Consider the following 25,143-nt stretch of genomic DNA (forward strand, 5'->3'; position numbering starts at 1 on the left):
AGGAAGAGTGAGACTTTGGGCCAGGTACCTGTTGACCAAATTCTTCCCCATATGGGATCCAGGGGCGAGGGATTTGAACATATGATTTTATATGCCTCTGTGGTGGAGAAGGTTCCTTTTGGCAAGTAGCCCCAACGAAGGATGTCTCTGCCCTCGGAGTATCTTACTCGGCGTTTTTGGAGCTCCCTTTCCAGTTCCCTCATAGTTTGGTGATCCGCTCTACTGATTATTGTGTCACTTTGCTGCCACTGCCTGTATCCTTGATCTGTTTCCTGAGTCCAATAATGCCATATCTCTTCCTGATGCTGCTCTTCCCCGGAGTGGCCTGGAAGTTGACTGAGAATGCCATTGAGCTTTGGCAACTGGTTCCATGCATCCGTCCAAAAACGAGTTGTTCTACCATTTCTTACTTCCCAAAAACTGTGTTGTTGTATCATCAAGAAGTGTTGTTTGGTTGCGTTCCATATGAGTGAACCTTTTGCATTGGGCGTTAGTCTGATGAGCTCCTCCTGTGGCTTGTGGTTGGCATATTTAGCAGTCCAAATGGCTGCCCATGGTTTGTTGGGGGTGGATAGCCATTGCCACCAGATTTTTGCGCACATAATAGCATTACTGTGACTGGGGTCTCTCAGACCAATACCCCCTTGTTCTTTAGGCTTGCACGCAGTGGTCCATTTTACCAAAGCCCATTTGCGATTTGTACCTGTAGCCCCCCAAAGAAAGTTGCGCTATAGATCCTTTATTCTTTTAATTACCCATTTAGGAGCTGCAAGGATTGAAAATAGGTAAAGCGGCATTGCCTGTAGCACAGCCTTGATTAGCACCAATCTACTAGCTATATTCAGAGATCTGTGAGTCCATGAGTTGAGTCGGGATTCAAGCTTCTCGAGGAGCATACGCCAAGAGGTATGCTTGATGGCCGAATCAATAAGGGGGGCTCCAAGATATTTAGAAGGGAGAGAGTCTATGGAAAAACCCAAAATACGAGCTATGGCATGCTGAATAACAGGAGGAGTGTGGAAGAAAAAAATTTGAGATTTGGTCTTATTAATGCTAGTTCCTGAAGCCTCGGCGAAGTCGTTCAGCAAGGATTTGTACATAGAAGCTTCTTGTACAGATGGGTACTCGAAAAGCATGTTGTCATCGACAAACTGCTGATGGGTTATAGCAGGGGAGTTGTGAATGGATAGACCTTTGATTTGCTGGGAGAGGAGAGCTTGTTTGATGTGGTGGCCCAAGCCTTCCGCCATGAGAACAAAAAGGAATGGCGAGAGAGGGTCGCCTTGCCGGATGCCTCTTGAGGGACTAAAGGGACGGGATGGGATGCCATTTACAAGGATGGAGAAGAAAGTTGAAGATATGAGACTCAGAATCCATCGAACCCACATTGGAGAAAAACCAAAAGCTATTAACATTTTTTGTATGTATACCCAACTTAGCTTATCAAAAGCTTTTGACAGGTCAAGCTTGAGAATCATACCTGCCTGTTTGGTGTGCTTGAGAGAATGAATGATTTCGTGCATGAGGATAATGCCGTCCAAGATCTGTCTCCCTTCCACATAGCCAGATTGTTCAGGCGAAATGAGCAGGGGCAGCAGCGGCTTTAATCTGTTGGCTATGACCTTTGATATCACCTTGTAGATTACATTACATAGAGCGATTGGACGAAATTTATCCGGAGTATTGTTGCTTTCTTCCTTTGGAATGAGCGCAATGAAGGTAGAATTGAGAGAGGGCAGAAGCCAGTGAAGAGTGCGCGATTCCTCCACCACCTGCCAGACTTCATCTTTTATCAGCTCCCAGAAGGTGTGGAAGAATGTGGTTGTAAAGCCATCCGGGCCAGGGGCTTTTCCTTCCTTGAGCTGATGCATTGCAGTGTCCACCTCCTGAGGTAGAATAGGGCGCAGAAGGAGCTTGTTGTGTTCTTCAGTGATGATTTTCGGCACATTTCGGGTGATTTTTTCAATAGCAGGCCGTCTATCTGTTTGGGGCTCTTGATGAACTTGCCGAAAGTGTCTTATGAATTCCTGCTCGATCTCATCATGCTCTTCTACTCTTTCCCCATCCTGCTTCTGAATGAAAGGAATAGTGTTGTGCATTCTCCGCTGTACAGTGGTTCTGTGGAAGAACTTAGTGTTTCTCTCTCCTTCCTTCAGCCATCTTATCCTGGATTTCTGCTTCCATAATATTTCCTCCTGCTTTCTCCTCTCCTCCAATTGATTGTGAATGCGTTGCTCCTATTCCAAAGTTTCTTCATTGTGTCCCCCTGTGATTATTTGTTGCTGGAGCTCTTTCATTTCCCTGTTTAAATCCTGTTGCGCCTGAAAAATGTTTCCAAAGGTTTCTTGATTCCAAAGCTTGATACGGGATTTGAGATATTTGAGTTTCTGTTGAAACTGGAACATTTTGGATCCCTCTGGTGGTTGGAAGTTGTTCCATGTATTTCTGATGAAGTCTTTGAATGCGGGATGGGTGAGCCAGAACGCTTCAAAGCGAAATGGTCTCCTATTGGCATTGCCCGGTCTTTGCCACTGAAGGGATATGGGCCAGTGGTCAGAACCTGCGTAAGGGAGAATTGCTGCCGCTATATCACCTCCTAAATGGACCGCATTATTAGACATGAGGAATCTATCCAGTTTGGATGCGATTTGTTGCCTTCCAGTCCGGCGATTACTCCATGTATGCGTACCATTGCAGAACTGTAGATCGATTAAAGCATTGTTTTGGATGAACTCTTTGAAGTGTCCATTTTCCTGCTCCATCCTGGCTCGGCCCCCTTGCTTTTCCTCTAATTTAGTGATCATGTTGAAGTCTCCTCCAATGATCCAAAGGGGATGGACTCTGTGGAGATTCAGTGCTTCTATCGTATTTAGTAAAGCTATTTTATTACCTGCCTCCTGTGGGAAATAGACGTTGGTAAGATGGCCATGGACGTTTGTGCCTATTATGTGAAAAGTGGCCTGAATAATGTGGTGGGATGCATGAAAATCTGAGAGCATTATCGCTTGCAAGTTCCAGGCAATAGCCAGCCCGCCTGAAGCCCCTGAAGCATCCACTGCTACTGAACAACTGCCTGGCCAAGCTCTGGAAAGTATGTTTCCCAGAGTGTTACTGTTACACTTTGTTTCTTGAAGGAAGCAAATCTGTGGCTTTTCCTGCTTTATCATGTTCTTTATCATTCTTAGTTTCCCTGGGCTATTGAGCCCCCTTAAATTCCATGAAGTGAGCTTCATGATTCACTACTAGCGGTGGGCTTGTAGTACTTAGTCAGCTTCGCATACCTGCCTGAGTCAACCAGGATTTTCCCTATTGCGATTGTTCGTTGGAGATTAGTTCTTCTCCCTCTCTTCTTGGAGTCTTTTGTGATGAGACCGCCGTCCCAATGACTGCCCGGTTGAATGCCTAACTGTTGTTGCTGGTATGCCCTGGCTATGATGACTTCCAATGTGCTGAGCTGATGCTCTGGAATCTTGTCATAATCCTTCTTTTTGCAGGCTGATTCGAGCTCCAGAATGTCAAGTCCTCCCAAGTCGAAGCTTTCCGGTTCTTCGTCCATCAGTTGTGGCTGGTTCATGTCTTCTGAAGCTGTGGCTATGCTCATGGATTGGTTGGGGATGCCATCCACATCCATGTCCTTTTCTTTCCCGTCTGAGATCTTCCTATTCTCCCTAGGGGATCCATGGTCAACTTCGGGATGGCGAGGAGTGGGAGAGGATCCAGAGGGTGGAGGGTTGGCGGAAGCGGAGATGGGCGGGGGTCTAGGCTTCGAATTCAGGGGCTGATCTTCAGAGGTATTGGCGAGAATCTCGAAGCTGTTGCTGGTAGAAGGAAAGGATGCGGCTTCTGGCTGGGGTTTTTTCCCATTTGAGGGTTTTTTGTGCGATCTTTTGCGATTTGTTACTTTGGTGAAGCCATCTTGGGTCTGCTTGTCAGAGGGATCAGGGGATTGAGGCTTGGCATTCAGCGGGCAATCCCGAAAAAGATGCCCATGAGCATGGCATTTGCGACAGCGAAAGGGTACGTGTTCATAATCCAAGGGTTGAATCCATTCATAATCATCGTGGAAGAGACTTACCGAGTCCGGCAGGGCCTTGTCCAGGCGCATGAAGACGCAAATGCGGGCATAGGATGTATATCTGCGCATCTTCGTTTCTTCTACTGATTTTATATATTCCCCCAGCCTGTTTCCAATATCTTTGAGCGAATCTTCATCCCAATATTCCTCTGGTAGCGAGTACATCCTGATCCATACTGGCGCCCAACTGAGGTCCTCCTTGTCCGGGTTGACCCATTCCCTTAGATACAGACCTGCAGAGTTGAAAAAATAGGGCCCTTCATCCATTATTCGATTCCTGTCTTCAATGCAGAGAAAAATCACCGTGAAGAACCCTTTTGGTCCTAGCTGCAGAGTGACATGACCCTTGGGTTTCCATTTGGCCGAGATCCATCCATGCAATGCTTTTTCTGTTGGCCAGAATCCAATAAATTTTCCAATGAGTGCATGGTCCTTCATATACTGGATTCGCCCATTGATCCTATGACTGGGTAGTTCTATCTTGGGCCTTTCAGCTGCTATGGGTTTGCATGTCTTCGAGGTGACCTTGGGTGCTTCTGCGTGCTCTGTTTTCCTTTCTGGTATCTCGTTGCGTCTTTCTGACTGACTGGGGAGTGCGTTTGTCTTATCTTGCAGAGGGGGTTCTCTATTATCCGCTTCCTCATGCTCCGACCCTGAAGGTAAAGACCAGGTTTGCGCTGAAGGCTCTCGATCAGAGGTGGGGGAGGGCTTTGAAGCCCCCCCCCCCTGGGGGTTTCCCATTTCCGCGCTTGTTAATCCAGCGGCGTATTGTCGTGCTCAGTTAGGCGACAACTGTGGTGCGGCTGAGGAGATGCGCTCTGCGCCGTTGCAGTGGTTTGCATAAACCCTAGATGCAGAGCTCTCGCTCTTTGCCCTGACAAAATACAAATAACTATCTATATTGCATTAACTAGAAGATCTGAGAAGAAAATACAATGCTTATTAAACCCTGAATAATTCCTGCAATAGTACAATCTAACTCTCTTCTTCTTAGGCTGACTCTGGCCAACACTTAGACAATTTACTAGCCTTCCAAGTCCCTACTTCCTTGCACAATTTCTAAGAGAATTAGCATGTATTTAAAGGGAAATTCTCACTTTATAACTGTGCAATCCAAGAATAGGTCCTCAACTGATTGCATGCACTATCTGTAAAATTCAAAAAATTATACAACTGATAGTACATTGTCCCTAAAATTTAATCACAACTGGGCCTTCCTTTGAAATGACATGCATGAGTTATTTATGATGAATCATCAGTTAACTGGTGTGGTATTGTTGATGCACTGGTGCCCTACTCCACTACTAGACCTCTACCAGTTCCTCCAATAGTTAGAACTAGTTTAACTGACTATAACTTAGTTAAACTGAGTTATCTAATTACAAGTCAAAAGAACTCAACCCAGGCCCCTAAAATTTAAGGATCACTCTACATGACTCTAGATAGACTTTGAAGTCGAATTTCCTAAGTCAATTAAGTCAACTTAACTTAGTAGTTAACTGCTACAAGCTGCTATGAGAATAGAATTACAATTTAATTCAAAGACAAATTAAATTAGAATTTCTAGATGTTATTTTTAACATTTCTTCTTGTTATTTTCAATAGTTGACACAACATCAACTCCATCACTGGGACAAGTTTATCTATAACAATGCAATATATCCTTTATCATTTCCTGTTTCGACATATCTAACCCATAAAGTAACGGGATATTAAACAAGAATATCAACATTAGACATCTAGAATATAATTACCTTTCACTTGCCTAACTAAAATAGAATGCACTCATGTCAAGGGATTCGAATGCTGCAAAGCACAATGTCCCTCCCAGTCCATGATAGGATAATCGACGTGGCGGGCACTCAATGTATCGCCTTCTTGTTTTCATTCATATTTTTCTCCCTAACTTCTTCCATAAAGGATTTGGTATATAGACCTACATGGAATTGCACCAAATAACAAAGCGACAACTTGGAAATCCCCTGCCTGCAAAGCATCCCATAAAAGCCCTGAAGAACCAAAGGAAAGAAGACAAATGTATGCAATACACAAGATTTCCCCTGCTTGCAAAGCTTCCCATAAAAGTCCTGAAGAACCAAGGGAAAGAAGCAAATGTATGCAATATACAGGACTCCTGAATGGTTGGAAAATGTAACCCAAAGTATAGTCTTTATTGTAATGTCTTGTACACGTTAGATGAGGATCTAGATGAAAACAATATGCAATTTCCATGTAAAGAAATCATTTAGTAAATGCATAAAAATATTCCAGAAATTTTGACAACTGACTCCTTTTTATCCTTATCTACCCGTCTCAAAGTCGTAAGCAGCATTACTTCCATAAAACATATAGTGTGTCAGAGTTTTACACAAATACGTGGCAGGCAATGATTCTCAAAATAGAGAAAGATAATTAGATGATTTTATTCTATGGTGTAATTTCATAATATAGAGGCAAGAGAGTGAGAAGTATCTTATATAAGTTACTTACATATGCCCAATTCATAACTCCTTGTTTAGCAATATAAATTTTAGCCAAAACATTATTTATCATCTCATGAATATCTTGTGTAAGTTACTTACATAATGCCCAATTGATAACTCATTGTTTAACAATATAACTTTAAGCCAACACATTATATGATCTCATGAATTTATTACGACACTCAACATCAAACTCATTAAAATGACCATGAACATCAAACTCATTAAAATGACCATGAACATCAACACATGATTCATTTACACACGGTGATACAAGTGCTTGTATATTCGCTCCAACATATTTACACAGTATAAAGTTATACCAACTATTCATAAACATCAAACTTTGTAGAGTGCGCTTAAATTTTGAGCCTAGAAAAAGGTGTGGCCTCATCCCACTTTCACGAAAATGTTTGTATATATATGGATGAGTGATTCATAATAACTTGGTCGTGCATAATATGTGGCGATTATAAATGCCCAATTAACAACAATAAGATCAAAAAAGAGGGCACAACCCCACAAAATTTTCACATTATATATTGTTTATGATGCCACGTGTGTATATAAGTTCTTTTGCTCATGTTGTAATGTGGATACTAGAAAAGAGGGTGCAACCCAACTTATTTTCATAAGGTATATGTGCATAATTTATTCATGAAACACCACCCAACTACAGTAATTATTTACACAAACCATTTAAATTTAATCCATGAATGAAACACTCTAAGTTTCACAAGTTAAATATATGTGAGTTGTCCATGAGATGTCGCCCAGTTACAATGGTTACTTCATAGACCATTCACATTTTAGTCAAGCAATGAAACTTGTATTACAAGTTAATTAAACCTAATATACACTACAATGCGATGGAGGAGGATCTCACAATATACAAGTGTGTGTATATATATATATATACACACATAGAGACTTGTTGGACAGTTCATGCATTATGACATATGGAAGAAAAACGACTTACATATTCTTAGACCCTCTCATTGTCTTATAACCAGTTCATGAATTAAACACCATTTCTAGAATGTTTTTTTAGTCATAATTAAAACACAAAATCTTTAATCCAAAACACATGAAATGTGCACAATACGATCATTAGAAAATTTTGAGGTCTAAAATGAGCCTAAAAAAAAATTACAACCAAAATAGACTTTATAAGAACTAATAAGATTCAAGATTATGATGTCAACCATGGGGGATGATTCAATATGTTTGGAGTGAAAAAGTAAAAAGATTAAAAAATTAAAAAAACTACTTTTTCAACCTTTATTTTCAACGTATCTCCGTACATTTTTACTCAAATTTAGAGTGGGAGCACTTGTTGGATGCAGAATTTAATTCCTCATCAAATGAGCACTCATGTTGTATACTTTTGATGGTCCCTGTTACAAAAAAAATGAGAAATACATGACAAACATGTTTTTTCATGCATTTCTCATTTTTTGTGTATCAGGGTCCATCAAAAGTATGCAACATGGGTACTCCTTAGATGAATAATTAAATTCCACATCCAAAAAGTGCTACCGCTGGAAATTTAAGTAAAACCATGAGGAGATACGCTGAAAATACGAGTTGAAAATTACTATTTTTATTTTTTCCCTCTGAAATTTGATGATGTAATATAATCTTATTCTATTATTGCCACTATTATGTTAAAATATTCCTTAGGAGGCCCATTTTAGACCTCAAAAATTCTCTAATTCGTCATCTATTCAATATATAGTCCTAACAATATACATGGACATGGAAGGTATAATTTGTACTCTGTCAAACATTCATCAACATATGTAGAATTCGAATAACCAAAATCATATACAACCATATGCTACAGGCACCTCTGCCTGCAATCCATTAAGCATAAAGAGACAAAATTTAAGTGTTCCAACATATTTCACACATAGATATATACATGAGAACCCAACATTCATATACAGTGCTCAGACCATGTTACTTATCTGGTTAAGTCATTTTCAACACGTGATTAGAGAAGAGATTTAAGCTATCCTCCCAACCATAGGCCAGTTATGTTATTTTATCCCATAACTAACCACCCCTGTGAGGTATAGAGTTTGAGGAATTAATTTCACAGTGGCAACAATGATTGGACTTAGAGATGGGTATCACTTGCGGGTGGTTATTATGTCACATAACTAACCACCCTCACTCTAGGTATAGAGTTTTGGGAATTAATTTCACGGTGGCAACACTAATTAGACTAAGAGATGGGTATCACTTGTAGGTGGTTTAACAATGGTCTAGCCAATATCGGTTGTTTCACAGCCACAACAAGCACCAATGATTCATTGTATTGGTGGTTTCACAAAATGATACAAGCATTGATGGTTTCATAGTTGCAACAAGCACCAATGGTTTTATAGTCTCCACAAGCACATGATGTTTCTAAGTCAATCTCTTTGTGTCCAAACCAATAATCCCAGGTAAAAATCGAAGGCAACTTAGTGGTCCAATACAAGTCAAATGCTCTTTGTGAGCTTCACACCTACACTGGCTCTCCACCGAAGTCCTCCCGAATCAAGTTGAACATGTTGTCACTTGAAATGTACACCTTAGGCACAACAAGTCCTAGGATATTTATAACAAGACAATCGTTATTAGTGTAATTTGATTTTTTATTATAGCATGTTAACATGTTTATGAGAAATAAGTTTTCAGATAAATATAATTAATAAACAAGGCATATTTAAGATATATAAAAGGTAGATCATTTCCTTTTGATAATGCTCAATGTAAATTTAGAGACTTGCAAGTAAATATATGCTTAAGTCACAATAACAACAATGCTGCAAGAAGTGTAAGAAATGACACAATATCAAATAAGAGTAGATAAAAAATAACTTGAACAACAAAATAACTTGTACTTTCAAGAAAATACTTAAGATAAGAATGACAATCAAAGATAAGTACAAGGAAAATGATACAATATTTTAAGGAAAATATAAAACTCACAATGATATTTATGCCACAAGGGATGGAAAATTAGAGGGATGAAATGGAAAACTAAACTAGGTGGAGTGCAAAATCTTGGTTGATTTTAATTAAGATGCCTAATCTAGATGATCCATTCCTCCTAGTTGTTTTGAGGGTAGTTTCTAGAGTAAGTTGTGGAGAGAAACCAAGGGGAACCAAGTTATGGCTTGATTAATGATCCCTCCCCTTGATTTCTAACCACCTGATGCCTTTGACGATATCGAGACTGTGGCTCTGATGATTGCAAAGTCGCCATGTTAACCACTAAAGAGGGTCTATCCTTCGCAAGCTAAAAAATAAAGGTGGTCCTAACTTTATTTCAACCAAGCCTAGGCTTGGAGGTAAATTTTAGAATGCAAACTAGATCTAAAATGCAAATTAAGAAATGTAATTGCTTCAATTAGGAAAATATGCTTCAATATCAAGAATGCTTAAAACCAAGATATATGCAATAACACTTAAAGCACAAGGTAATTATCTTGCAATAAAGACCAACGAAGAAAATCAAATGTGATTTAATGAAGAAATTAAAGATACAATTAGAGCGATGTATCCAGTGCCTTAGATTAACAATGTTCTTCAATATTTTCTTTACTTATTATGCAGTTAAACAAGTAGAGAAATATAGAGAAACTTACAATTATTAGATAGCAAATGAGATTGCTAACAATGATTTTGAGAAATTACTACTTAAAATGTTTAGTTTGCAAATGAAAGAAGATAGTAAAGTATCTTAATTGCAATTTGATAAAGTAGCAAAGAAATGCAAATTAATATGAAGTGCAATTAGGATGCAATGAAATGGTTAGCAGCTAGATATAAGTTAGAGGAAGTTAGTAAGTTAGTGATTTCTCCCTTTTAAATAAGGGGACGAGGATGCCCTGGAATAAGTTTCCAATTTCCCTGAGAAGAGAAATAACTTCTATTATTGTGAGGTTATAGGTGAAGGAGGCCCGTGAAGACAAGAAGGAAGGACTCTTTTCCAACTAAGGAGTTTTACAATGATAAGAAAACTTAATTACAACTTTCTCCTCAAGTGACAATGTTGATCAACATATGATTATAGTTTGACAATATGTCAAGATAATAAATCAAATCTCCCTCAATTCAAATCAGATCCCCCTCAATTCACTACTCGATCCAAGTGGCTCCAGAGACACACACAGGACAAAGAGGGCTTATGGAAGCTCGAAAATCAAAGTGATCAGAATGATTTCAAACTAGGACCAGAGCATAAATCTCGTTGTCCTAATGGCAATGGTGTGAACGGTTCGTCAATCTAAGCTCATATGAGGGAGAACGAGCTAGTCAAAGTTTTGGTCAAAGTTGGGTTGTGGGCCAGATTTAAGTGTCCTACAATTTGACCGACCCTGAGGCATGAAACCTAGCTCTCGAAAGTGGTCAAAATTGTAGCCTCCTTAATTTGCCCAATATCCCTTATTTTCTAAAGATTTGAAAAACACCTCTATTTTAAAAATTCAAAAAAAAATATATATTAAAATGGGTGGCAAGCCATGACCCCCGCCACCCCCATTGGGACCCAAAACAAAATTTTAAATAATTTTGGGTCGATGGGCCATGACCCCCACCGACCCCCAACCAACCATAACCAAAATTTTATGTTATTTTGGGTAGGTGACCATTACCCCGCCGAACCCTCCCCCACCACTAGAGCAGCCATATAACACTATACTATATTATGTGTGGGGTGGGCGGGCCACCTTCGGTGGACCTGGCCCACACCCCCATCCACCATACGTAATATGAGGTAGTCATAGCGGGGTCGGCGACGATCAAACCCGCCCGACCCACGTGGGTCAGCCCCCACCGGGTGGCCCCATGGATTAAACAACAAACCCCCCATAAATGCGCAACCACCAAACAAAAAAAAAACAACACCCATTTGATGCGCCAACAAATCCGTGCCATTCAAAAGAAAAAATGGTTAACAAAAATGTTGTGCTATTTTGGAGTGGGTGGGGTTTGAACTCAACCTACCTCCACACAATCCACCAACCATACCAACGACCCACAAGGGTCCTCATTGATACCTTTGCTGGAAAGTTATATAAACCTTGATTTCACTAGTGTGCCCAGGTAGGCATTGAGGAACCAGGAGTGCACACGGAATTCGAGGCGATAATTTTTTAACTAATTTATCGTTGGTGGAACCATGATTGAGCAAAATTTCCGGAAGGGTGAAATTTTTGTAGTGTCCAAATTGGACAAACTTTATGTCAATCTTACACCTCTCAGTGACACGAACCCGATGGCGCAGTGAGTTTCCTGATTTGAGCATCCGATTTTCAGAGGACTCGGAGGAGGGAATCTTTGAGGAATCTAGGGGGAATCTAAAAGATTCCTTAAGCCCCAGATTATCACCTTCTTAGAATTAAGAAATTTGACAGTCAATTTTGCACTATTTGACGCGACAAATCTGAAGTTTCATATCCTTCAAAATCAAATTACATCAATAACTAAAGATGATACAAATGCTACAAAAATAGATGCAGACCATTCATCAAATAGTGTTCATGGCCTTTACAGTTAGCCCAAAAACAGATCACAATTTCAATTTAAAACTCAATATAAAATTGTTATGGTGATTTTGTTATGCTTCAAGGCTCAAATGCCTTCACAAAAGATTTAGCTACCAGTGCCAAATTTCTTTTTCGCACCAAATGGAAGGGAGGCCCTCTAGGGGCTTTCGGCCTTGAGAAAAAGGGTTCAAAAGATAATGTGGCTTCTTCAAAATTTTGAAAAGGAAGAACCACCTGCAAAAATTGGATAATCTCTGCAAAAAATACCAGTGTTAGTCTGAAATAAGTGGATATCTTTTGTGGCTGGGCTAAAGAGGCCTTCCAAAAGTTGCAACTAGGTTGAAAAGGAGACCTAAACCCTGCGACTCCTTTAAAATTGCAAATAAGCTTTGTGTCACAAAAATTCAATTAAATCCCTTGCTAAATAATGAAAGAAAGTCGTTCAACGCCAACAGCTCTCCAAGAGTCTTTGTTGTCAAAAAAAATTAGAGGGAGAAACCCTTTAAGACGGATCAAAATTGTCTGTAAAAATTGATAATGGTTTTTTCGAAAATCAAATGAAAAAATAAGCACAAAAGAGCCTGCAGCTACCTTCAAAACCCTTAGAAAAATTTTATATGTCAATTTTTTTTGTTTGTTTAAATCCTTCTTTGATCAATTGGAAAGACCCAAAATTTCAAAATAAAAACTATACATTTTTTTATGATAAATTTCTGTTGCAGTAACTCGATTTAAAAGGAAAAATTATTCCAAAAAACCCTCTCACTTCAATAAAATAAAGACCCTCCAGCCCACGGATTTCCACTAAAATTTTCAATGCGACCTGCAAGTAACTTTACAGCCAAAATCCCAATAAAAATTTTAAAAGAAATTTTCAGATTAAAATTATTATTCTTTGTTGCAAACAATATGGATTTTGAAATGGAGAAAGTCCCTCTCGTCCTAAGCAAGACGGCATCAAAACTTTAATTTATTCACTCAAATCCTAGCCACCAAATATTTCATTACACAATCTTAAAAAAATTTGCTCGTAATGTTCTAGGAGCCAAATCCTAGGAGCCAAACCCTGGTTGTGAGACTTGGGTAAAGGCCCAAGCCTTCCCTAAAATCATATTTCATGTTGATACCTTGCGCCTTCTCTAAACCTGCGGGGATCACAAGATTAGCTACAGATATAAAGTTAGTAAAAGTTTTCAAACATTAATATTTACAACATTTACAAATATTTCAAAATATATTTAAAACAAAATATTTACTACATTTTACAAAATAAAATATTTCAAAAAAAATATTTACAAATGTTATTTACAAATATTTCAAAATATATTTAAAACAAAATATTTACAACATTTTACAAAATAAAATATTTCAAAAAAAATATTTACAAATGTTATTTACAATGGGATAAGCTCTTTAAATAGCATATTCATCAATTAAATTTTAATTAAAAAAATAAAATTAATACATATATTTTTAAATACATGGGAAAGAAATTCCCCTTTAGAAACTTCATTGATGATCAAGCCCTTAGGATATCTAGCACAGGTTTTCAGTCATTATGTGCTAAGTAAACATGTGGTTAAAACAAGAAATCCCAAAACGCTCAACTCGATTTCTTGGTTGATTCAAACAATGATTTCCCCAATCCTCAATATGTGCTCACAAAAAAAAATTATTTGTACAAAACATTGAAGGATTTTGTTAGATTTAGAAGGGGTGAGCCACACAGTGAAAAGAAACTCTAGTGGTTCAAACAAGAATTAACTAGATCTAACTATTCAATAGTGTTTCTAACCCAAATATAGATGCAAACAAGTAACTATAAATCTGAATGGCTAAATAATTTAACAAGTATTGAAAAGCATAGTAGAAATTATAAGCACAATTCAGAACACATTACCATAATACTCTAAGAACAACACCACAATATAACTCCCAAAGTCTTTGCTTTTATTGCACAAGTAGAAAAATAAATTTACAGAGCTTTCAGAGCCAATACATTGTCCAAAGATCAGGCAATTACAACGAGGAGCCTCAGGCTCAATTTATAGAAAAATAGAGAGATCTAGATCCCACTCCAAGTGGAAAATGGCTAGGTCCAAGAAGTTGCACAATTTTAACTTGATCATGGATAAAAATGGCTAGTTGCTGCTTGATCCATGCCAAAATTAAATCTCATACTTTGATCTTCATGAATAAATTCGAATTCCATAATAATTCCTTTTTTTCCAAGTCCAAAACATATTATTTTGACATTTTCCCCTAAAAAAATTACTTTTGACTTAACCACCTAGGTCTATAAGTTCAGTATTTGTTAAAAACTTGATTTTTTCTTTGATGGAAGACCTTGAAAATTGGACTTCTTTAGGACCCACGAATTTTATTTAATTAATTGGACCCAAAAAAAAAATTAATTTTCTTGAAAAAATAATTCTTTTCTGGCCCCATAGAATTTATTGTGGTTTTTATGCATTGGAATTGGCTTTGTCAATTTAATTCTTCCTTGGGAATGACCACCTTCTCCAAAAATTAGTTTTTCCACTTGGAGAGAATTTTACACTCAATTTTAATTTTTTGGCTATTTTTTTTGCCCTTTTTTGCCAAAAAACCAAAAGTAAAAATAATTTGATGGAATAGACATAATTTCAACCCTCAAAAGGTGTCTAGACACTAAGTTGAGGTGTGGAGGTTATAATTATGAGTACTCTTCCCCCTTCAACTTTTACAAACTTTTGATTTTACAATTTATATCCAAATTATTAAATTTCCTAACCAACTGGAAATTTAATAATTAAAACTAGACACTTAGACTCAACCAAATTCTGTAAGGCTCAAGACATGATCTAGTATGGTGAAAATGCATAGACTTGATACACTAGGACTTACTTAAGACATCACCATCGAATCCCACCCTAGATTTCGGGGTATATCTGGGAGAAAAATTCTATTAATTATTTCATGTACAAAATAATTAACGAGGTTAAAAAACTCCCTATGATGAAACTCGTTAGCAAAAATTCTTAAGCTTACCTAGGTGTTTTACATGGCTTTATAAACATACTAGAATCATTTTTACAATGACCCACAGGGCTACAGAATTTGGAGTTACAATTTTCATGATCTGACGAATGATGATGATGAATTATGGATATCTGACTGCTCGAGCATGATGAAATTCCTTTGAAAAATGTGTATTGCTATAGGGTAGTTGACACAGAGTAGTCAACAAAACCAAATATTTAGATTGGGCTAGTAGTTTTATGGCCGCCCTACTGCATCTCTGGTATGGTTGAGAGGGCACTCTTTTTCCCTGACACTTCTTTCTTATATATGCTACCTTTTCAATTCATGAGAAGGGGAGGTCGGAATGGAATTTCCCAACCGATCTATCCCTCCACCTTCTAAACAGTCGAAGGTTGACCCGTTGTTATCATAACCAAACTGGTGATTGAATTGAAAAACCTTGTGGACTAGGAATTGGTGGAAACCAAACTAGAACTGGTAAAAAAATGGACCAAAAAACCAGTTGACCAAAAATACACAAAATATAAAAATTATAATGAAAAACATATATATATATATATATATATATATATATATATATATATATTTGCGCATTCATATGAATCCAAACTATTTATCCATAAATAAGCAAAAGTTCTCATTTATATAGCATGTAAGGGAGCACATTACCAAAATAGCATTGAGTGCAATCCATCCCTGAATCGAAAATACATCAACAAATAGGCTCTAGATGGCCTCTACAATCCAAAACAAATCATACTACAACAAATACATACATCCCATAAAAACAATTTCCTATATTTGGATCTTCATCATCAATATAACCCTCTAAGAATTAAAATAAGATAGAAAAAATGTATCATGTCAAGTCAAGATTTTGTTTGAGTGACGGGTACATTTTTAGTAGAGTCATGATAGACGAGTTCGACAACAAATGACACTAACATCAAAGTACATAGATTGATTGGTGCTCTTTATTAAATACTAGTTCCTTACCCTTGCACATGACAAAATCCAATGGAAATGTTGCAATCCCCGCAATCCTGAAATCCTGAAAAATTGTTAAGTCTGCTGGATTTTGAGTGAAATCTAAAATTCTATTTTCTTTGTATGAAATCCATTGAGGTTGGAGCCACTCTCAAACATCATGAGTCATTTCATGGTGATGTTAAAAATTTAAGTAAAAGGATGGAAATGAAAAATTAAGGAGAATGACACTTTTACTTTAAGAATTTAACATTACCATGAATTTGTTAGGTCCCTATAATACTAGTGTATTCCCCCATTATTATTTTAATTATAGCCCTTATTGTTATTGTTGTACCCATATTGTTATTATTATGCCCCATAGAAGCCCACTATTATTATTGTTGTGTCCTTACATTATTATTGTTATGTCGGCTTTGATTATATTGTGGCCCCTTAGACTCCTATATATAGAAATGAGGTTTTGTCATTTGTATGATCCAAGAATTATTCATTTTTGTAATGTAAAGTAGGTTTCCCTCTCAAAGAGGTTAATTTTGAAGTCGTTGATCTATCTTTTCTTCTATATTGTGAGATAGTTGTGAGTTGGTCGCATAACATTTGTATCAGAGCTTTGGATTCTAGGGTTTCACTGTTTTAGGTCATCGTGAAATTTTCGCTATAAAGTTTTTTCTATGAAGATTCAAAAGCTAAAAAAAACACCCATTTGAGAAATAATATTGATGCACTTCGTGTCCAAATTTCAAACCTTTTCTTGCTACATGTTTGGAGATACGAGCCAAGGAAGTTAGGGTTTTTGCAGGCTCCTGAATTCCATCTCAAACAGGGGACCTTGGTAAAATCGTCATAAGTTTCTCTCTGAGCATCAAATTTGAATTTCGTAAAAAGATATAGAAAGAGGATAGACTGTCATTTGTTGGGTATCATTTTTAGGGTTGAAGTTCAAAACAGGGACACGTGGTACTTCGTACAAGTTCGCTCTACTGAATCATCCTATAATCAGGTCATCGTGAGAGATTGAGAATAACTCTTTCTTGGAGAATCTAATCGTGATCAGAATTATGGGGTTGGAAAGAAGACTCAGAGAGCTACCATAGGACGCAATTTCAGACGTTGGAGATCTGAAATTACAGAAATACATCAGATTCAATATGAAGATCCTACAAAGCAAAAAAAAATGTGTGTAGTTTTTTTTTTTTTTTTTTTAATTTGCATAAGTTTTTGTTTGAGAAAATAGTTTGAAGTGATTTAAAGGGAATAGTGAAGCATAATTATCATTAATTGATGCCCTAAAGAAAGAAAATGGAAACACTTAGTAAGAAACCCGAAATATCTACTATGAGTCCTGAAGAAGAGGAAGAAATGCAACATGATATATCAAAATTACGAGACCAAGTGCAACAAATTTCACTCTCACAAAAAGTAACAGAAGCTAAGATCGATGGTTTAAGGAATGACATCGAAGCTAATATGGATGGTTTGAAGAATGACATCAATGAAGCAAAAGACAACATTGAAGATTTGAAGAAAGACATGGAAGGTTTGAAGGGAGGTTTGTCAAAGTTGCTACAAGAAATGCTTCCAAATGGCGAAAAGGTAGTAGAGGAAACTCACGATGAGAACAAAAGAAACGTTAATCATGATTTCATAGACTCTAATGTTGGATTGAAGATCCACCATATTCCAAATATCGATATGAGTAAGTTTGGTGACAAAGACATGTAACACGGATACTACAGGTGGATCAATATTTTGATCTCCATAATGTGCAAAACACACAAAGGTACACATTGCAACTTTATATTTGGAACCCAATTAGTTTGTATGGTATCGATGGCTTTTCTCTCGTTAAAAAATTGTCACTTGTTCAATTTTTACTGAGGAAATGATAGCACATTATGAGGATACAAAGAGCAACACCTTCTTTAGTCAATTGATGAATCTCAAACAAAAGGGTTCAGTGGTGGAGCACATTGAGGATTTCCAAAAATTGAATATAAGGGTAAATGATATTCCAGAGGATCATATGACTGATGTGTTCATATGAACTTTAAAGGATAAAATCCAACGTGAGGTTTTCCTTCGAGAACTTGATTCATTGGAGAAGGCATTCAGGTTGGCAAGAAAAATTTAAAGCAAAATTATGGCCACAAGGAAGCCTACCACTCACAACTATAAAGATGGAAGTGTTGCTACCCCTATCCTTCCACAACCTACAAGGTTGACGCCACAACAATTGGAAGAAAAAAGAGAAAAAGGGCTTTGTTATAGTTGTGGTAGAAAATACACTAAAGGTCACAAGTGTGCTAAGAAGAAATTATTTTACATAGATTGTGAAGAAGAGGAAGAAAATGAACAAGAAACATCAAAAGAAGAGGATATACAACAAGAACCAACCCTCGAGAAAGAAGAAATGAATCTGGAAATATCTTGTAATGCATTGGCAGGGATTACCACTCCTCAAACTCTAAAGATAGAAGGTCATATAAAAAGGAAAAAGGTAATAGTTTTGATTGATTTGGGTAGTACCCATAATTTTATTCATTGTAAGATAGCCAAGGAATTGAATTGCTTCCTATATCTAGCACCATAGTGTCAAATGATGGCTGCAAATGGAGGAACCATAAATTGCTCTTGATTGTGCCATAATATCAAGCTATCCATTGGAGAATATGTATTGAATAGTCCAATTTTTTCCATTCCAATGGGTGGTGTTGACGTTGTACTAGGAGTCTAATGGATACAATCTTTGAGTACAATAACTTTTAATTTTCAAGAAAAATTTTTGAAATTTTTTTGGGAAGGAAAGGAAGTTGAATTAAGGGGTATCACAGGGAAATTGAGAAAGATGATCAGCTCTAACAGCATGACAACGCTTCTAAAGAAAGGACAATGGGGAGTAATTGCATAATTATGTTCATTAGAGGTACCCATGTCGAAATAATCTATTTCTCCAGATCTCCAAAAGGTATTGGACAATCATTCCAAGGTATTTTAGACTCCCAAAGGCCCATTCATGATCATGACCATGCTATTCATTTAATTCCAGGAAGTGTTCCTCCAAACATCAGGCCTTACAGATATCCCTATGCCCAAAAGAGTGAAATTGAACTTATGGTTGCAGAAATGCTAGAGGTTGGTATAATTTAGCCTAGTCAAAGTTCTTTCTCTGCTCCAGTAGTATTGGTTCACAAGAAGGATGGATCATGGCACATGTGTGTGGATTATTGGGAGCTCAACAAGCTTGCTATTAAAGATAAAGTTCCCATTCATGTCATTGATGAATTATTGGATGAATTATGTGGAGCAATTTACTTCACCAAGTGGGACCTTCATTCAGGATATCATCAAATTAGAATGAAGATTGAAGACATTCTGAAAACAACATTTAGAACTCATGAGGGTCATTATGAATTTTTAGTCATGCCTTTTGGCCTTACCAATGCACCTTCTAAATTTCAAGGTTTGATAAATTCCATTTTAAACCCTTCTTTAGAAAATTTGTGTTAGTATTTTTTGATGATATACTAATCTACAGAAAGTCTTGGAAGGATCATGTTCAACATGTTGATAGGGTTCTCAAACTATTGGAGGAAAAACAATTATATGCAAAAACCTCCAAATGTTTCTTTGGAGTACAGGAGGTGGAATATCTGGGTCATATTGTATCTCATGAAGGTGTTAAGGTAGACCCTAGCAAAATTAATGCCATTAAGGAATGGAAAATCCCCACATTCATAAAGCATATGTGAGTTTTTCTCGGGTTGAAAGGGTATTATCTCAAGTTTGTTAAGAATTATGGGAGAATATCAGTACCCCTAACAACATTATTGAATAAAGATGCATTTTCTTGGACTCCAGAAGAAACAAAAGCATTTGAACATCTTAAAGAGGCAATGTGCCAAGCACTGGTATTAGCTACGCCATACTTCACAAAAACATTTATTGTGGAATGTGATGCCTCGGGAAATTGAATTGGTGCTTTTTTAATGCAAGAAGGAAGACCTGTTGCTTTTGAAATTCGTCCAATCAAAGGAAGGTATTTACACAAAGCTATTTATGAGAAGAACATGTTTGCAATACTACATGCACTTAATAAATTGTGACCTTACCTAATGGGAAGACACTTCAAGGTAAAAATAGATCATGATAGTCTTAAATACTTTTTAGAACAAAGATCATCTTCAGAAGAGCAACAAAAATGGGTTACTAAGATTTTGGGTTATGACTTTGAAATCATCTACAAAAAAGGGAGGAAAATTGTTGTTGCATATGCACTCTCAAGAAAGGAGGAGGATGTGGAAGCATTGCTTTGTGCCATTTCTATTATCTAACCAGATTGGATAAACGACGCAAGGGATGAATGGAAGAATGACAAAGAAGTGTGGGCACTCATTCAAAAGTTGTGGCAAGATCCCAGTACATCTAACACATTTAGTTGGAAAATGATTCATTATGGTACAAAGATTGCTTATACCTCTGTAAGAATTCCCAACTCAAACAAAAGATTCTTCTGGAATTGCACACCTCTCTATTAGAAGGTGTTGCAACCATATGGCTGCCACACCCTAACTCCTTATCGAGATTATTTCACCCTGATAAACCTTCAAAGGTTCATGCAACATATATATATCGGGAGCGTCATATCGATGTTTTTCTTAAAAAACGGAACCACTTGAACTATTGGAACCATTACACTATCGGAAGTGTTTTATATCGCTTAAGCCTAAACCATGATCAACACTTTTTATCGCAATACATAGAAACGCGGAAATACACGGGAAACTTCGCTCCACACATATACCCGAATCTCAAATATTTTACATCCGTGTTAATATATATCGGCGGGTCCACTCTCGGTCCATCACCTTCCTATTGTGCACTCCGATCACCGATCCCTGATCGGTTGATCTCCACCGTCCATTCTCATTTCCAATCCAACTGTTTAAAACTATTTCGGGCGGACAATTAACCTGGGGTTTAACCGCCCGATTAAGCAGTTTCCCTATCCACCCTCACTACTACGTGTCGAAGGGTGAATTGGATCGGGTGACCACCACTCAATGCCTCTTATAGTCCTTCTGCCACCCAAAATACCATGTATTATTTTGAAACTACCTTCGCGAACAAACGGTCACGGTTGATCACAATCCAACGGCCACGATTGAGTCGGTCAATCACAAGTCACGATGCCCACTGTCTAGATCCCTTCTACTTTAAAGTGCTGATCCGATATTGGTCTAACGGACTCGATAAAGTATAGAGCGTCGTCTATAAATGGTTCAAGTCCTGATTCCAAATCCGACTATGTTTTGGGCTCATTCTTAGTGTAAACTTGGTTTTTTGCTTGCGGGACCAAAACTAAGTAAATAGGCTTCGCCGACCTGGCATCAACAATGATATTTAAAATAAAGCCTCGACTATTATTAATCACACGAGTTAGGCGTTAAACATAACAAAACAAAGGAATAATCACTCTACCTAATTACAAAGGAAACAAAAGCACAAGGAGGGTTTCTGCAGGCTCGATAATTGATCACTCACACACAATATCATTCATTCAACATAAAACGATTACAGAGTCTCGCCTTGGCCGATTATACAAATTAAAATACCTTTGTTTCAATTACAATCCACACACTGTTCTGCTCTCCTGAATCTTTCCTCTTTGGCCTGATTCTTCAATTAGTGGTCTCTGTTCCTCATCTGCCCATAGGCTTACAATTCCATCGTGTATCCTATCTCTCTGTGCCCTCCTTCTATTTCAGAAAAGAAGGAAAATACATATATGTTCTATCTAACCATCTACTTCCACAAATGAAGGAATTCACTATATTCTTAGAAATATTATCCTACCCTAACTCATCAATATAGCTAATTGGGTTGATCTCCATACAGGGAGGATCACTTGCCACTTATTCTCTAACTTCCTTAGTATTTGCAACAATATAACTACTTACATAGTTTGAAATTAATACAAATTAAATAACCAATTCTTCCTCCAAACTCTCATTGGCCACAACATGTGACCACACCATCACATTTCTGGCTAGGCCTAGATGCTCTTGCATCAGACTCCCAAGGTTAAAAATAATCATGATCTCCTGATCATGTGCTTCTGATCTGTGTCCTCCTGGATCCCATACTTTGTTTGATAGTTTGTCCTTGGTTATTGTTGTTGTTTGTTTTCGTTCTTCAGGTCTCCATAATTTATGTTGTATTACCTCATTAGCTATGCTCTCATTGTCTGCTGCTATCTTTTTCATATATCTTACTGCTTTTTGCTCATCATCACAATTTATGTTAGGCTTCCACACTTTAATTTGCAGTCTACCATTACCTTCACCTGTATCATTCTTTCCAACCAATCTTCCTTCCTTCTTTTGTCCTCTATTTAGTTTATTGGAATGTTGTTGTGTGAGTTCCCACAATTCATCAATTTCTTTGTCCACTTCACTTCTCAGCTGATGAATACTATTCTCCTGCAACTGGATGTGTTCTTGCATAAGAACATCATAATCCCTGTGCCAATGCCTTCTCCATTGATCCCCTACAATAATTTCAGTTCTTTCTTTTGGGTTCTCATTCATGACTTCACCACATTTTACTTCAACTTCCAGTATACCTATAATTCCACAAATTTCTTGAAAACTAAGAATTCTTCCTGCTTGTTTCGGTGCTTGGAATACCTCTTCTTCTTATAACTTAATTTCTGCACCCTTAAGGATTATGGCATCATATTTGTCTGCTTTTGAAATGTCATTTTCAGCCTCTTCTTCATCAATAACTCCTTGTAGTACAATAGTAATCTTGTTACTATTATCTCTTGAACTCATCTCTAGTTCAACAGTTCCATACTGTAGATTCAACATCATTCCATCTTTTTGAGACATTTTGATCTCATCCTTACTTCTATCTGATCTTCAGAATCAAATCCTTGTTTCAAATTGACTTCACATTGCCTTGTTCCTGCATACAATATTCACCAGAATCAATCAATTCATCAAACAAAAATGCTTTACCCTATTTCCTCATTATGCCAACATTTCTGACATCTTCGTTCCCATATTTGTCTTCCATGAAAACTTCTTCATTTTCATTTAGTTCTGGTTGTATAGTTTGATCACTTATTCTTTGGTTTTCTTGCCTCTTCTCCAAAAGACTTGACTCATGCCACAAATCTGCCATCTCATTTGGACTTTTTTCCAAGAGCTTTGCACGATCTTTACTAACTCCATTATCTGCAACATCTGTCTTTAGTCCTTCTTTACTCTGGCTTTCTTCAAGGTCAAAAATCTTCAATAACTATTTAATATCTACAAAATCTTCTATATCAACCTTTAATAGTTGTTCTCCTTTGGCTTCAGTCCTCAATAGTTGTTTAATATTTGCATAATTCACTACAGCTATGTTTAACAACTGCTCTTTCCTTTGCATCACAAGATTATGTGAATTTCCTTCTTCTAACTTCTAAAAAATCATATATTTTCTTTTCCTTTCCCTCATGACAACCTTAAACAGTTGCCTTACTTTAGTGTATCCTACATTTACACACAAAATATTAGTTTCAAAACTATGAGATACTAGGGTCTCCTCAAATAATTTCATCATCATTCCTTCTGGTTGACTCCCACTTCCTGAACACACCATAAGATTCTCCATTTGCTTTGTATTAGCTTCATTAGTTTTCCCGAGAAAACTCTTTGTTCCATATTCGTATGGACAGATCTCTTTCTTTCCAAACACTTCTTTGATCTCAATAATTCCTTTTCCATCCTCCTTCTGACTTATCTTTTGGATGTCATCTAATTGGACATCTTCCTTCACTTGACTGTAAATTTTCTGTTTATTCTTCATATGACTATGGGTAGTCATCTTTCCACTTGTTGGTTTGACAGTTTCCAACAACTGCCTGTTTTTCCCCAAGTTTACATGACCTGCAAACATACAACAATTATCAGTTTTAAAAATAAAATGCCTTTTGTCCTCTTTTGATGCTTCAAGCACCAATCTTCCATCATAGATCTTTTGGATTTCAGCAGATCCTCACTCCATTCCTTTGAGTCTCCTCTTCTCTAACAAATCAATATGAATTTTTTCAAGTTCCCTAAACTCGTTCTTCAGTTTGCCATTCCACCTTTGTTGCAATAGCTTCCACTTGACTCTTTTCTTCATTCACCATCTTTATCTTCAGCCTTCACTTGTCTTTATTTGTACTTCCAAACTAATCTCTTGTTCTTCATTATGCTGCCAGTTGCTATACTTCTGCAATCTAATGCCTTCCTCAAATTCACTCTCATGTAGCTGATCATCTCTTTTAAATTGTTGGTTTCTTCCTGTTATCACTCAGGTTGTTCCCTTTGACTCCTAAGGGAATACAGCCGAGGTAACCACAGACCAATCTTTGGATCACAGGTTCTAGCCTACCTGCAATCAAAGAGGGCTCTCTCTTTAGAATTTAGCTTTGTTTTAGTAATGTTTTAGGCTAGCTATGATGCACTGAATTTTGTTTAAAGTTTTGGTTGAATGATGTCTTCTATCAGCTAGAATTTACTCTTCAGGAGTTTCAGTTCATTGGGCAATGGAGTCTGTGATTATGTGTTGTTTGGGGTGTTGAGTGAGAGTGATGAAACTGCAGGGCCATATGGGTACTCATGAAACAATCTTCAAATTGTGGAATATGGGCTATTTCCAGTCAGTGAGAAGGCAACTAAGAATCCTTCACTAAGCTGGTGATATGGAGAAAGGAAATATCACTCAGGAGCAGATCAGAATTCCTGAACAGTATTTACTATGAAAGATTTAGTGTAAATGCGAACAATTAAGAGTTACACATTCATAACTAATTCTGAAGAAAACATTCATAACAGCATAGATTGAGTTTAGGGTGTTCAATGAACAAATCCTGAACTATTCTTTTTCTCTACTGCTAAACCTATTGTTACACTAAAAAATGTCACCATGACTATTTTCAGTTAGTATGGCTCCATCCACTGTCATACTATCCTCCTTGGCAAGTCTTATGCCTCTG

General features: G+C 37.3%; 1 pseudogene; it reads right to left on the reverse strand.

Annotated features, from left to right (window-relative positions):
• The window catches only part of LOC149198459 (2-carboxy-1,4-naphthoquinone phytyltransferase, chloroplastic-like), a 33,667-nt pseudogene extending 10,662 nt beyond the window's left edge, over positions 1–23,005 (reverse strand).
• Between the last annotated feature and the right edge of the window lie 2,138 nt (positions 23,006–25,143).

The sequence above is a fragment of the Pinus tabuliformis genome, chromosome 2_1 (assembly GCF_031772625.1).
Source record: "Pinus tabuliformis cultivar Carrire ecotype Pingquan chromosome 2_1, CPIR1, whole genome shotgun sequence".
Taxonomy (NCBI): domain Eukaryota; kingdom Viridiplantae; phylum Streptophyta; class Pinopsida; order Pinales; family Pinaceae; genus Pinus; species Pinus tabuliformis.